This window comes from Canis aureus, chromosome 20, assembly GCF_053574225.1.
Source record: "Canis aureus isolate CA01 chromosome 20, VMU_Caureus_v.1.0, whole genome shotgun sequence".
NCBI lineage: Eukaryota > Metazoa > Chordata > Mammalia > Carnivora > Canidae > Canis > Canis aureus.
The window spans coordinates 6,322,535-6,339,332 of NC_135630.1; the positions used below are offsets into that span (position 1 = coordinate 6,322,535).

At 38.1% G+C, this 16,798-nt stretch overlaps 1 protein-coding gene across 1 annotated transcript in view; it reads left to right on the forward strand.

The window, feature by feature from the left end:
• Positions 1–16,798, forward strand: part of INPP4B (inositol polyphosphate-4-phosphatase type II B) — a 711,205-nt gene that overhangs the window by 103,933 nt on the left and 590,474 nt on the right. The window lies entirely within an intron of this gene.

The window sequence follows — 16,798 nt, forward strand, 5'->3', positions numbered from 1 at the left end:
TACAGAATGTTAAATAAACCTGAATATTCTATTCAGGTTTGACACCTGAATCTTCCACTTTATTCACATTTGATGCTTCTTGCTTCCCAGTTTCTAATTCCCATTTCCAAAGTGTGATACCCACTGGATAGTAGAATCTTATTAACTTGTACCTTATGTATTGTGCTACTATTCACAAAATCTCTATTTTTTCATATATTATGGACTCTACCTTACAATGTTACTATTGCTTTTTAATAAGTAGTTATCTTTTAAAGAAATAAGGTGACTAATATAATCTCTTATATTACACACAATTTATTTTTTCTAGCGTTCATCTTTCTTTCCTGTAGATCTCTACCTTTTCATATGCAAAAATTTTCCTTCTTTTCTAACATTTCTTGTAGTTTGTTTGTCGTGAAATAATTTTTTGCTTTTGTTTTTAAGATATTTTCACCTTATTTTTGAAGTATATATATGTAAGTGTGTGTATGTGTGTATATGTCAAATTGTATTTATATATTTATTTTTTTATATGTCAAATTTTAAATTTTAATTTATCTTTAGAGAGAGAGAGCAGAGGGAGAGGCAGAGGGAGAGAAAGGGAATTTCAAGCTGACTTTGTGCTGGAGGTAGAGCCCGCTTGGGGCTGAGATCAGGACGTGAGCTGAAGCCAAGTCAAACACTTAACCCACTGAGCCACCCAGGCGCCCCGTATTTTTAATTTTTTAAATTGAGATCTAGTCGACACATAATGTTCCATTAGTTTCAGGCATATACCCAGTGGTTGCCGATCCATCACCACGCTGGGCTCAGCACAGGTGTCCTTACCGAGCCACCGCACAGCGCGACTAGTACCATCGACCGTGCTCCCTGTGCTGTACTTTCATTCCCAACTCATTCATTCCATACGTGGAAGACGTCCGACCCCCTTGCCTTCACCTATCTTGCTCATCCCTCCACCCCCTCACCCTCTGGCAGCCACAAGTGTGTTCTCTGTGTTTATGGGACTGTTTCTGCTTTTTGTTTGTTTGGTGGTTAGGATCCACATAGGCGTTGTATCACGTGCTATTTTTCTTTGTCTGACCTACTTCACTTAGCATGATACCTTCTAGGCCCTTCCGTATTGTCACAAATGGCAAGATCTCATTCTTTTTTATGGCTGGGGAATACTGCCTTTTACATATATACACAAGAACGTGAGGAACCTCCCTACTGTCTGCTACAGTGGCTGCCTCAGTTCCCATTCCCACCAGCAGTGCTTGAGGCTCCTTTTTCTTCACATCCTCTCCAACACTTGTTACTTTTTTGTCTTTTCTAGCGGTTCTGAGAGTGTAGGCTAATAGATCTCATTGCCGTTTTGACTTGAGCGTCTTGTCATGTATCTGTTGGTTATCTGTGTGTCTTCTTCGGAAAAATCGTCTATTCAGATCCCCCTCCCCATTTTTTAATATAAATTTTATTTTTCAGTAATCTCTACACCCAACATGGGGCTTGAATTTATGACCCCCCAAGATCAAGGAATCATATACTCTACCAACTGAAACAGCCAGGTGCCCTGCCCCGTTTTTAACTGAATGATTTGTTTTTTCATTGTTGAATTGTATAAATTATTCATATATTTTGGGTATTAACCCCTTAGTGGATCTATCATTTACAAATATCTTCTCTGATGCAGTAGGCTGCCTTCTCGTTCTGTTGGTGGTTTTCTTTGCTGTGCTGAAGTATATTCTTACTAGACATAAAATTCTTAAATAACAGTACAGTTGACCCTTGAACAACTGCTGTTGTTGTTGGCGTGAAGCACCAACTCCCTGCACTGTTGAGGACCTGTGTGTAATGTTTGAATCCTTACAAACTTAGTGCTAGCCAGTTGGCCAGAAACCTTACTGATAGCACAAACGATAGATTAACACAAATTTGTATATTATATACTATATTCTTACCATAAAGCAAGCTAGAGAAAAGAAAATGTTAAGAAAATCATAAGGAAGAGAAAATACACTTACAACACTATACTGTATTTATTTAAAAAATGTATATAAGTGGAGTGTATAAGAGTTCAAACCTGTGTTGTTCAAGGGTCAACTGTATTCCTTTCTTTTTTTTTTTTTTCTTTCACTTATTACAGATGCTGGTGCATTGTTGTCTGGAGTAGCTTGTCCAGATGAAATGTCAGTTTCTATTTCTATTGTTTCTATTTCTATTTCTGTTTCTATTGTTGCCTGTAGTCATGTGCCTTTTTCTCCGACTGCTTTATCTTCAGTGTTTAGCAGATTGCCCAAGAAGTACTTTGATGTAGTTTTCTTTGATTTTTTTCTTTTTTGAGGGGTTCTCTCAAATTCTTGGTGTGTATGTTCATTTCTTCGCCCATCATTGAGCATATCTTTAGTCATTTAAATACTTTCATGTCCTATTATCTTTTCTTTTTGAGACTCCTTCTATACATATGTTCAATTATTTGAGATTGTTTTACAGGTTTCTGTAACTGTTCATTTTTCTTCAGACATTTGTCTCTGTTTCTCAGATTGTGTAATTTCTTTTTTTAAAAGAAGATTTTATTCATTTATCGAGAGAGAGAGAGAGCGAGTGTGTACACACCTGAGTGGGGGTGAGGGGAGAGAGGGGCAGAAGGAGAGAGAGAGAGAGAAAATCCTGAGCAGACGCCATGCTGAGTGTGGAGCCCACCTTGGGGCTCGATCTCATGATCATGACCTGAGCTGAAATCAAGAGTCGGATGCTCAACTGACTGAGCCAAACAGGTGCCCCAGATTGTGTAATTTCTTTGATTTTTTTCAACTTCATTAATTCTTTTTTCTTCCATCTCCAACTTGCTATTAAGCCCATACAGTACATTTTCAATTTTGTTTGTTATTCCTTTTAGTTGTAGAATTTCTATTTGCCTTTTAAAGCTCTTTTCATTTCTCTTCTGAGATCCACTATCTGTTCTCTCATTAAAACCTCATTTTTCTTTAAATCTCTGAACACATTTTCCATTGGTTCTTTATTTTTAAGTCTACTTTAAAGACATTATCTGCTAAATGCAAGACCTGTGTCATCTCAGTTTATTTTGATACATTTTCTTTACTAAATGTCCTATTTTCCTTTCTTTCTGTACATCTAGTAATTCATGTATATTGACATTGTAAAAAAGTCACCATAGTAGGAGGTATTAATGGGCTATCTCTACTCTGGCTGGCATGGACACCAGCATCCACTGTCACCACTGGCTCTCTAATATCTCTGTTTCATTTTTAACAACTCTCTAAAAAGCGTGATGTATCTTGCCCTGTGTATGCACAGCCCTGCCCTCGCCCAAGAGCTTATAGGGAATCCTGCTTAGACGTCTGAGACCTCCTGTCTGCACGCTCCCTCCTTCCCGACTCCTTGCCATGCATATTCCATGTACTTCAGCCTCTTTGAACTCTCATGTCTGTCTTCTAAATGCAGCAGGACCAAATGCTTGGCCTGGATCCCAGCTTGCTTTACTGAAGCTGGAAAATTGTTCTTATGGAGAGAGGTGGGGAAATTGTGGAGCTTGCCTTTCACTCATAAAGTACAGTTTTATGCTGCATGTTGTCTAATGCCCCCAAAGATTTGCCTTATATTTTTGTCTGACACAGAGTGTCATGCTAGATTTAAAACTCCTGAAGATGCTCAAGCAGTAATAAATGCATATACAGAAATTAAAAAGAAATACTGCTGGAAACTGGAGATCCTTTCTGGTAACCATGAGCAGAGGTATTGGCAGAAGATTTTGGTAGATAGGCAAGCCAAACTTAATCAGCCTTGTGAAAAGAAAAGAGGCACTGAGAAGTTAATCACCAAAGCTGAAAAGGTAAGACTTGCGAAGACTCAACAAGCAAGTAAACATATTAGATTTTCTGAATATGATTGAAAAACAATTTTGCTTCACCTCTTAAGATTTCACTGGTTACTTGAACTTTTCTTAGGAAATACATTTTATTTTATAGTAATAAATAATGTTTTTCTGAAACCTATGTTAATTAGAAGAAATACTTTTGTTCCTTGTAAGACTTTCTTGAGACAAGTACATGTATACCACAGCTTTTCATTAAACATTCTATTCGCTGAAATTATTTTACACAAATCAACCCCAAAGTGATTTAGCAAATGTTTTCAACTTCATCATTAATTTTGTTGTTTTTATATTACAAAAACAATATTTGCAAAAATAATACTACATATAGAAAAAAATGTTTGACATTGGATTCACTGTACTTACTTTGTAATTTGCTCTTTGCTTTTCAAATGTCTAGGATATCTTTTCATATTGATTTATACAGAGACATATGTGTGATACTTCATTCTGTTTCTTGCACTTTGCTTACCTGAGCTTCCACTAAATGGGCCATATGAACTGTTCCCAATTAAAATGTTAAACTTTAAAAAAAGTTATAGTGAGTGGACTAAACCAGGCCCAGTCACTCCATTGTAACCTGAAACAGAATTTCCTGAAGGCTTCTTTCTGATTAAGATTTACTATTCTTTTCTTTCTTCGATTTGGTGATTTGAAGTTAATATAGTTGATTTCTATTTTTTTAGAGATTGACTTTAAATTGTGTACTTAAAATATTAATTAATCTCTACTGTCTCTTCCTCAACAATGCTAGATATCACAACTTAAATTCAAACTCCCTCCTTTTTTTTGGTAAAAAAACTAATTTTTTATTACCTAATTAAACATTAATATTATTTTAAGTACAGTTATTGTTGATTAAGTCTACCAGTGTGATCATTAATTATTCTTTTTCCTCATTTCCGGTCCCTCTTGTGTCTCAGGCTTCCCATCAGGCATTATTTTCTTTCTGTCCCAAATTCTTCCTTTAAAAATTTGTGTGGTGTGGGTCTATTGGTGATAAACTCTGTTTTGATATATCTGACTGGTTTTATTTTCTCTCTGCCTCGAATTATGGTTTGGGAATAGAATTTTAACTGATGGTTGCTTTTCTCCGTGCCTAGCATCTATTACTCCACAGTCTTCTGATATACATCCTTGGTTTGAGAAACTGCTGCGGATCCATTTGTCATTTGCTTGTTGGTACTTGGTACAATTGCACTTCTTAGCTTCAAACCCAGGATGAGGATTCTCAGTTTTGTTTGTCGAAATCAGAAAAAGAAAATTAGGAAAGTATTATAGCATGGGAAAAATAGGCAGAGGTGAATTTAGTGGAAAATCAGCCTGATGCCACGAGACAGTCTGCATCTTGAGGGCACCCTAGAAGGTCCCACATTAATGCTAGGGAACTGGCCTCGTGATCCATTTACAATTGTCACTGGGTCTACATTTCTTTTTATTTATCCTGCTTGGAAAACATTGTGTTTCCTGGATCTCAAGTTTCAATTCTGGAAAAGTTATAGCCAGTTATCTTTCTTGGTATTGTCTCTTCCAGGTGGCAGAATTTAAGAAGACTAAATGCCTCCTTAAATGTTTTGCCCTTGCTATCTCACTTGCCTCATCCCAGGCCTGGATCTAGCCTCTCCTCCATTTTCTCTTATCTCTTTTTCAGGAAATTTGATCATTCACATATTAGAACTTTGCATTTGTCTTACGTATGCTTCATTACCTTTTCTTTCTTTGTTGAATTTTACGTACGTGCTCAAGTGTACCTTTCATTTTATTAACTTTCTCTGAAGCTGTACCTGACTTTGTATTCACTGCATCAATAGAGAATGTAAATTTTTTTTTGTTTTTCCAGAAGTTACCTTTTGCCTTTTAAAATCCCAATTGGCTTTAATATTCTATCATGTTTTTAGTTCCCTCTTTTATATGTTTAGAGATTTTTGAAATATTCATTTTATGTTGTGGTCCTGATAGTTACAGAATCTGATGTTCTTGGCCATCAAATTGTGGTGTTTGTTGCTTCTTTGGACTCTCCTTTATAAAGGGCTCTTTTCTTGTAGGTTGTATAATTTTGGGTTGTGTGCTCATTTTTGGCTCTTTAAAAATTCTGGGGATTCTGAGAGGTCTGAGATGAAGTTATATTATTTTGGAGTAGATTCAATTTACTTCTTTAAGTTAATTTCTCTGCTTGAAGTTTTTCAGGATTTATAATCAGTGTAAAACCAAGGCTAAAAGCTGTGGGGGAAGAACTATGGTTGGTGCATTTTTAGAAGAGTGATTTTCTTTTTCTCTACTCCAAGCTGGGGATGCTATAGATAAGTTTCTCATGTCACTTCCCTATGGTAGATGGCTTTTTTTTTTTTTTAAGTCTACATTCTCTTGTGCTTTTAGATGTTCTGAATTTCAACTCCTCATTTTTTCAAACCTAAAGGCTTATCCATTGTTTCCTCTTAGGCTAATAAATTGCAAGGCTTCAAGATTTTAATATTAGTGAACAACACAAGGACCCCCATGCTTTTGCATGTGGATGTTACTATTGTTCCAACGCTTCCTTCTGCCACTTTAAGGTCATTCTATGACTTGTAAGCTCAACAGTGCATTTTAAAATATATTTGTTGCATTTTATCAAGCATTCTAGATGTTTTGAAGGAGAGGACTTTTTAGAATTACTAGTGTCTATGTTATCAGAAGCCGAAATTCCCTGATTGGGCACAATAGGTTTTTAATTTTGCCTCCCTTTTTATTCTGTATGACTTTGATAGTTGACTATGGAGGCATTCAATTATAATTCTCTTTTCCTAGATTGATTATTTATTTATTTATTTTTCATTTAGATATTGTTTAGGTGTTCCGTACATGAGTACCTTCAGCATTGCGGAAAAGTTTTTTTTTTTTTTTTCCTGTGTTAGTTTTGACATTTATATGCTTCGCCAAAGTTGTTGGTTCCTAGAAGGGGTAGAAAGTAAGAGCTAATGTAGTTAAAAAAATTGTTTTTTAGCAATCTATTTTTTTAAGATATTTATTTATTTATTTATTTATTTATTTATTTATTTATTTATTTATTTCTGATAGACAGAGAGAGGCAGAGACACAGGCAGAGGGAGAAGCAGGCTCCATGCAGGGAGCCGACGTGGGACTTGATCCTGGGACTCCAGGATCACGCCCTGGGCCAAAGGCAGGCACCAAACCGTTGAGCCACCCAGGGATCCTCCCCAAAATTGTTTTTGATGTCAATTAATTTCCAAATTTTTGGACTAAGTTTTTCACTTACTCTATTGCACTTAGGCACAGAAATCACCTACTAATAAAAAAATAACTATCTGACTAATTCATCCTTCCTTATCCTACAGGATGGAATAAATAGAAAATAAAATAGAAAGGCTCACTCTATAGCAGTGTAAAACTTCTGTCCCTGGGACAAGCCAAAAATGTTATGAAAGTGGGCAAACTGTTCATGTCTTTCCTAAATAGCTATTTTAAATGTTAAGAGCAGTGATACAGATAAGAGTTATCACAGTGATTAGCCTGAGCAGGAGATCCAAAAAATGTGTCCATAGCATTTTTCAAATACGTTATTTCAATTACATTATGAATATTGAAAAGAAACATTATTTTTTCTTTCATTACTTTTAATATAATGTACTAATGCATTATATATATATAAGCCTCCTGCCCTGATACTAAAATTTCTCTATTATTGATTTCTTTTCTGGATTCCTAATGGCTCTCTTTCTCTCTGTTTTTGTAGGGTACTTTATTCTATCTCCTCTTTAGTGATGGTGGTATGTACCTGTATGTCCTATTGGTAATTTCTTTTGATATTTTAGCCCAAATTTTTTCAGTATACATTTCTAAAAGATAAGGATATTTATCTTAAGTGACCACAGTATGGTTATCATACTTGACACAATTAAAATAAATTCATTTTTACTATCAAATACCCAGAGTACATCCAAAGATTCCTTATTTTTCTACGGGCAAAATTGTAATGAATGATCTTCCTTGATTCTATATGCTCAAGTAAATTAATCTTTTTACCCAGCTAGCTCGTAAGTTGTAAATCTTTTCAAGAGCCAATGCAAAGACATAAGGTAATAAGGAGATTTGATAAGTTTTTTGAAGATAAGACTGCTGGTACTTTATTAAAACAGTAAAAAGCACTTAACAGCACATAACTTTGTCTTGTATCTTAAGATTGATTTTTCTTACACTGATTTGGTGTTTTTGAAGCTTATTTTTATGATTTTCAATATGGATGTTTCCCTTTGTTTGAGGGCTTTATTAGTTATTATGTTTGATTTTGGTTGTTGTTAATGGTGGTTGTTTTAGGCAGAGCAAAATCCTTAGCTTAGTAGTAATACCAAAATATCTTTGTGGAAATTTTTCAGGTCATCTTATGTAAAAAGCTAGAAAACCCTAAGGCAATGTGTAAGTGAATACCTGAACTAAGAAAATTTGAGAAGAATTCTCAAAGGATTGGAGATCAGCATTGTGCTATAATATAGCATAAAATCTCTCAGGATTTTGAGAAAACAGCAGCTACTCTAATATTGATTTCTTAACTTAGGAACTCTCATGGACATTTACGAGGCTCTACACCAGAACCAAAACATGTCAGCTCTGCCTGTTTTCAGTTGATGGCATTTGTAGTTACTTGTGGAAGATACAGCTCCTTGCAAACAAAACAGCCTTTCAGACAGCCCTAGAAGAGAAGCTTCTGTTTGAAGTCCTCAATAGTTAATTCAGTAAAATTCAGTCATGCTGCAGGCAGTAAAAGTGATGGAGATAGTGAGGTACTCAATAATAATTTTAACGGACTAAAACACTTAGTTGTAACACTGATAAGGATAAATTTCACAGAACCTGCAGAAATAAATTAGCTGAAGCAAGGATTAAGAAAGTCTTTGGTTTAGGGGAATAGAGCATCTAAAGCAGACTTCTTTTTCTTTTTTTTAAAGATTGTATTTGTTTATTGAGAGAAAGCAAACATGAGCAGGGGAAGGGGCAGAGGAAGAATGAGAAGCAAGACTTCCCTCTGAGCGCAGAGCCCGACTCAGGGCTCAATCCCAGGATCCTGAGATCATGATCTGAGCCAAAATCAGATGCTTGACCAACTGAGCCACCCAGGTGCCCCGAAACAGGTTTCTAATGTGCCAACTGATCACTTGAGTTTCCTGTTAAAATTAAGATTCAGACTTGCTTGGTCAAGAGCGGTGCCTAGAATTCTGTATTTCTAATAAGCTCGTAGGTAACGTGATATTGACAATTTATGGAGCACCTTTTGAGAATGAAGGATCTAGAGCCTTGAGTGTTTGAATTTGGCAATAGCATGAGATAGAAGGTGAGAAAATATGCAATAAAATATATAAAAATCGGGGATCCCTGGGTGGCTCAGCGGTTTAGTGCCGTCTTCGGCCCAGGGTGCGATCCTGGAGTCCCGGGATCGAGTCCCATGTCGGGCTCCCGGCATGGAGCCTTCTTCTCCCTCCTTCTGTGTCTCTGCCTCTCTCTCTCTATCATGAATAAATAAATAAATAAATAAATAAATAAATAAATAAATAAATCTTTAAACAAATAAAAAAATAAAATATCTAAAAATCAGTGCAGAGAATAGTGCTGGTTGTGTGTGTGTTTAAATGCAAAAGGCACCATATATGTAAATTGCTTTAAGCTCTTAGAAGATAGTGCTCACTCTAAATTCAAAGGATAGTGTGTCTACAATTCTAATGAATAACATGAAAAACATAGGAAATAGTAAAGACATACACAAAATACATATTTTTAAATAACATATGTTTTATTTACTTATTTTTAAAGATTTATTTATTTGAGAGAGTGCGTGTGTGTGAGTGGAGGAGGGGCAGAGGGAGAGGGAGAGGGAGAGGGAGAGGGAGAGGGAGAGGGAGAGGATCTCAAGCTGACTCCCCAGTGAGCATGGATGACCACATAGCCCTGAGGTCATGACCTGAGTGGAAATCAAGAATCTGACGCTCAACCAACCGAGCCACCCAGGCGTCCCAGTAACATACATTTCAAATAAATGAGACGCTTCATGGGAAGAATTAAGTAATATATTTAAATAACACATAAGGACCAAAGACGTGCCATAGTAATGGGTACTGACATGGAAAGAGAGGAATATTGGCTCAGCAGAATATTCAAGAGAGCAGAATTGGTGGTGGCTACCAGCCTTCAGGTGCCGCCTTTGCTCCCTGGCTCTGTGGATCCCATAACTGCTGATAACCAAACTGCGTTTCAGTTTCCTTGTGTATGAAATGGGATAACAGTGTGCCCAGCTATGAAGGTTGTGATGAGTATTGGATGTGTAAGACAGCAACTCAAAACAATGACTGGTTTGTATTTGGCAGTGATAAGCGTTTATTTTTATTATTACAATAATAATAAGGTACTTCTAAGGTAATCCAGACTAAGAGATTTAAAAAATCGTTTCCAAAAAGTGGACTTTTTAAAAAAATCTTTTTATTGCTAAATTGCCTATGGAAAAATATTTAGATTATTTTTTGACTAAACAACAGAGAGTGAAAACTTATGATTAAATATATAAGACTATCAGTGAAATTAGAGTGTATCATTTAGAGAAGAATGTTTTCATCAACCGTGTTAAAAGTCTGATTATTAAAAATATAAAAAGGCAGAAATTAATTATTCCTAGTATTTACTTTTTCATGTGCTTTAAACCTGGGATGTGACTTTGTTATTTTACCTTTTCTCTAGTTTACATTAAGCATACATTTCAAAATGCCTGTGCTTTGGTTATTACCTTCGTGGTTTTTCATTATTGATGCTTAATGTAGGTATAATTGTAATTCAGGAAAGAAAAAGCTTTTTCTGTCTCATTGTTTGCAGACAGAGATAAATATGTGTTTATCAGATTCTTGTTTTCTATTTATGTTTTCTTTCCAAATCTTAAGTGCAGAAACTTTTAAAAACCTACAATTACAAATATGATAATTGTATCATTAAGTAATAAGCAAAGGAAAATTAGGAAGTAATCCAATTGGTAGAAATTTTGCTATTTGCAAAAGGAAATAATTTAAAAGGTCAAGTATAACACTTAAAATCTGGCTCTAGGAGTTTCCTGGCAAAAAACAAAACAAAAACTCAAATATATGCACTAGTAAATGTGCAAATGTGCTTTAAAGTGGAATATACATATATTTTGTCCTAGATTCCCTTTTATTGAACAGAGTTAACATTGAGTAAGTAATTTGAGGAGGAATGTATAGGTTGAAAATATGGAAAATAGCTTGTGTTCCAGGGAAAACACTAATGTCCTCTCTCCCCAGGTGCTGCCTTGAATTATCACACCCGGAGATGCTGAGAAAGAACATTTGCAGATTGAAAGCTACTGTTTGATTTCTTTCAGATTGTCTTTAAAATCAGGGATCATCTTTAAAATCTCTTTGGGCTTTTCTTTTTCAAGTGGTATCGATAGTGGGTAGGGATTCCAGTGCCACTTAAAAAATGAACTTTGTTGAAATATGACGTTCATATAGAAAAGTGAGCAAATCTTAAGTGTACAGCTTGATAAAATTCTTCAAGTGAAGACACCCACGGTCCTAACAGCCAGCCCAAGAAGAATATTTTCAGTTCCTTAAAAGCCCTCCCATGTCCTCTCCCACTCTCTTCCCCACAAGAGGTTCCCTCCACATTTTATATACATGCTGTACTATGGCGTGTACTTTTTTGCATATGACTTCTTACCCTAATTATTTGTAATATTCATGTTGTTCACATAACTGGTCTGTTCATTCTCATGAATGTGTAGCATTTCACTGTATGAATGAATCTTAATAGCTTAATTAGTTCTGCTATTAACCAGTGCCTTTATAGTGGGTGTAGACCCAGGAGTGGCGCTTGCCCGGCCTCAAGGTGTGCCCGTGCCCCCTGTGAGTGGGCACCACCAGTCCATTTTCCAAAGTCACACCAATTTCCACTCTCTGCCCTTCACGAGCGGGATATGACACTACCATTGCTCCATAGCCTGGCAACTCTTGTTATCTGTCCTTCTTATTTTGGCCACGGTGGTGCTCATTGTGACTTTAATTTGCATTTCCAAGGAACTAATAAAGTTGAGGGTATTTTAATATGTTAGTTGAAAATTTGAATGCCTTTTGTGAAACGTGCATTTGTGTCTTTTGCCTATTTTTTTGAGCTGTCTACCTTGTTCTTATTGATCTGCAGGAGTTTAAATGTCCTGAATATGCGTCCTCATCTGATATCTGTATTGCAGGTTTCTCCTCGCGCTCTGTGGCTTGCCGTTTCCTTCTCTAGGTGCCATCTCTTGATGAGCAGTAGTTCTTAATTTAAATGCAGACACTGCATTGTAGCTTCCCTCTAGAGCCTCCTCTTCTTTTGTGCTCTTGAAGAAATCATTATCTACCCCAAAGGGAAGGAAAGATATTCTTTTCTGAAAGCTTTATTGTTTTATCATCCATGTGTAAATATATAACCCTCTGAAACTGACTTTTTTTTTGTATGTGAAGGAGTTCAGATTCACGTTTTACCCCAATTGAATATACAATTGGTTCAGTACTATTTAGAGGAAAAATTGCCCTTTCTCAACTGCTCAACGTTGTCAAATTTGCTTCTGTAATTAGATGTCATAATTTGTGTGATCTTCATTGTTTTGTTCCATGTATCGGTTTGGTTTTGTACCAATTCCACACTGTGTTAATTATGAAAGCTTTATAATAAGTTTGATATCTGATCATTGAAGACCTCTTCAGCTTTGTTCTTTTTTTAAATTTATTTATTTAAAAAAAAATTTTTTTCAGCTTTGTTCTTTAATATCACCTTGGCTAATCTTGGCCCTTCACATTTATGTATACATGTTAGCTTGTAAATTTAAAATTAAAAAGATGTCAGAGGTCATAAACATCTTTTGTTAGATTTGTTCCAGGATAGTTGAGGTTTTATTGAGGTTTTATTTCTATTTTAAATGTAGAATTTCTTTCTTTTTTTTTGTTTTTTTTCTAAGTAGGCTCCATGCCCAGCTCCACACCTAACGTGGAGTCCAACATGAGGCTTGAACTCATGACCCTGAGATCAAGAGCTGGATGTTTAACTGAGGCATCCAGAATTTTTATGTTTTTGTTTGTTGTTATGTGGTAGCACAGTCGACTTTTGTCTAATGACCTTAAATCTGTAACCTTGCTACATTGACTAAATAAATGAGACTAATAGTGTTTCTGTGGATACATTATTTATTATTTTAATTTTAAATGTATTTCACCATTCATTAAAATAAATGGATTTAAAATTACTGGCATTTTTACTCAGACTGAAATTTGAATTTTTATTTTTAAGTATTAACTGAATAATAATAGTATTAACTGATATTTATAATAAAAATAAGCTGGATGAAAGTGTAGGATAGTGTGTAGGCATTTCCGTGGGTATTAGAACAATTGGAATTATTGCCTCTTTTCTCTCCTCATTTGTATTAATACTTTTGAGTAATTGAGTCTGCCGCTCTGGTCTTTTTTTTTTTTTTTTTATCTGTAAAATAATGACTGGATTAGATACATTTAAATTCCTTTTTATCAGGAGTAGATGACTGAGAAGACAACTTTTGGGTAAATGTGCTTTCAGAATTCTCTTTCTTTTACTCTTTCCTTTATGGATTGACTATGGAGGTGGTGGGCCTCGTGTAATCACATTTTTGGGGAGGGTTGTAGGTGGGACCACGTCTCCTTGGCACTCTCATGTTCCCTGATCCGGGCATTTGGGAACTTCTGTCTCCCTGGAGCACCACACACTGGCCGTGGGCATGATTGGATTCGGTCTCAGATTCATGGCTTTGGATATTTCCCTCTCTCCTCTGAGGCTGCTTAGCTGCTCCCATGTCATCTTAAATACTGAATGCTCGTTTTCCCCGAGGGTCTTGAGGTCTCTCCAGTCTATGCCATGAAACATTGTCTGCTAGTCCTAATGCTTTTATTACCACATTCATGTGGGGGCTTAACTTAGAGAAGGGAAATGAGGGCTTGATATTTGACCTCCTCCTATTCCATCTGTCTTCTTCTCCATACAATCCTCGAGCCTGATGTTCTTTTCCATGTCCTTTACATCATATGCTCTGTTTTCTCCACTAATGGCATCACATAACCCCATGATCTAGTTCTCTGGTTCTGACTTCCAATATGTTCATGGCAACTAAGATTGCGTTTTTAAAAATTAAAAGGAAAGCCTGATTTTCAGGACTGTCACCTTGTTCTGGATCTAGAATTCTTGCTGCTGAAGCTGCAGTCTCCTCCTTTCTCATTTTATTTACCTCGTAACAGGCTTAATCCTTCTGAGGCAAGTGCCGCCCCTGGTAGAAAGGTGAGGTCAAACATAGAGAAAAAGAAGAGCGTTGCAGATGAATTATACTTCCAAATAATGACATCTTTGTTTTCCGAAGGCGTATCACTGCTCACCCCGTTCCTTTGTCTTCTGCTTTTGTTCTATCTGACGTACTAGTTTGTTCAAATGTTCTTTAAGTCTTATGTGGCAATGGTAAGGACTTATGCAATTTCTACACGGGACACGGTAAGATATTTAGGCCACAAAGGTTAGCTCTGTCTTTTATTTGTTAATAGATATTGAATACATGGAAGTGAGTATGTATTTCTTGGGAGCCACCTCCTATGTGCTGAGCATTGAATTAAGTACTAAAGGCGATAGGTGAGAGACACAAGATACAAACGCTCTTGAGGAACTTAAAATACAGTTGGAGATGTGACAGCATAAGACGCAAGAAGACAATATAGATTTTTACGCATTGACTATAATTTCTACACCAGGTCGGAGAATGAGAAAATCAACAAAGTTCAAAGTACCTGGGGATCCTTTTGTGGAGAAGTTGGCATTAAAACTTTGACAGAGTGGCAGCTTTGGAAGGTATGAAAAGTAAGAATTCAACCACAGCTGGAAGGAACAGACATGGGAAGTAGAACTGGCGAGAACAACATGGGAGCTATTGAGCACTCTGCCTGACTGAAGACGAGAGATTATATTGAAGATCAGGAGAGATAATATTGATTATATTTTATTGAATTTATATATAAAATTCATGGGATGATCAAGAAACTTAAAAAAGTATATCCAGTAGACATATTATACGATTTTTAGCTGCTTCCCCCGTGAGTCTCTTAAAATTCAGGTTGTGAATACTCCTATCACAGGATATAAAATAGGAAAGTATTGACCGTTTAAGGCAACAGCTATCAGATACCAGAGTGATTTATCAGATACCTATCAGATACCAGAGTCACCTTGTCGAAATTCCTAGTCTGAGCATGAGAACTGGTTAGGTAACTCCTACATTCCTAATCCCAAAAGGGTGAGAGATCTAGAGATTAAAGATTTGAGTGAACTGAAGGTCCATTAGGAAGGTCCACAAAGGGGTGGGTTGTAGGATTTTTTTTTTCCCTCCCAGTGATAAAAAGAGGTGCTTCAACAGAACTCAGTGAGAGTTCAGTATGGGGGTCGCGTGGAGACAGTGGACTGATTTCTGATGAGTCGGAAGTCAAGGTGAGCTAGTGAGCGCTTATGGTAGAGAAAGCAGAGGCGCTGCCCCGAGAGCGGCCCAGCTCCCCGGGGTCTGTGGGAGAGCTGCCTGAGCAGTAGACCTGGGCCATGCTGTGAGGGGGCACAGGGGAGCTGGAGCCGTCAGCTGGGCTGTGGTTGTGGTGATGCAGCGAGGCGGCGTGGTTCATGTCGAGGCCGCACAGCTGAGGGGTCCCCAGTGCCTGGAGAAGGAGGACAGCCCGGCCAACAGGAAGTAAGCTTTCCCGCTTCATTTCCCTCTTCCTTCCTTACCTCCCCTTCCTCTGCACCCCCATATTGCAGACACTGGGACCACAGGTTGCTGCTGGGAAGAGCGACCTGAGGTGGAAGCACAGGACCACATCCCTCCCCGCTGGCCGTCGGTGGCCACGCAGCAGGTCCCAGCTGGGGGGGGGTGGAGGGGGGCGTGTGATTTAAGCTTGAAATCAGCTTTTTGTAGGCGGCTGGTGGTCGAGGTTGTAAACTGGGAACACGTTTGCTGACTTAGTGCGGCTGAAGGTCCTGGGCTCCGGGTGACCAGGGTGATCAGGGTCGGGCCTGCTTCTGGGCGCCTCGCATCCCGCCGGCTGGGTGGCCGCGAGGGCAGGCTCGTTCCCTCGCAGGTGCCGAGGCGGGAGGCCAGGGCAGGGCGTGAGCGGGGCCGTTGTCTGTGCAGCTCTGCCCTGGCCTCGGGGCGGCGGGGGGCGGGGGGCCCAGGGGGCCCGGCCGTGCCCTCCCTGCTGCGGCTTCCAGGGCCCGCTCACCCGCTCGCAGGCTCCTCTCTTCCGTGGAGTTTTCTCGGGTGACAAGGACCAGCTGGCGGCCAGGCCGCGCCAGTCCAGCCACTCTGACCCATTAACCATCGTTTCAAGGCTCCCCTTTCCCGACTGCACAGGATCCGGCGGGACCCTCAGCTTCCATATGTTGTTTAATGATTTAAACCTGGTACTTACACCAGTTCCTTGAGATCCTTGTCTAACGATGCGTTCCCTCCACCTGGGACTGGTTGACAACTCACTCACCTCCCTGGGAAACCCTTTTACTCCACCCGCCCAGAGACCTAAAATGATTCTTTACTTACCTATTTCCGTCGTCACAGAGCGTGATTGATAAATAGGCCACGTCAGTGGCATCCAGCATCCCGCCACCTGGCTCACGGAGGTAGGGATTTTCAGCGGGGCGGTGAGAATGTTTTTAAAAGGGGAACAATGATAATGATATTAATAATGATACCGATAAGCATATTGGCTAATATTCATTAGTTCTGTATCCGTTAGGTATTTTTATTTCATTTATTTATCAGCCCTGTGGACTAGGAGGGATGATTGTTCGGATACTATGGTTGAAATGGGAGGGATGATTATGAAATGTGAAGGCTTACAGAGCTGCACTTACTTCCCC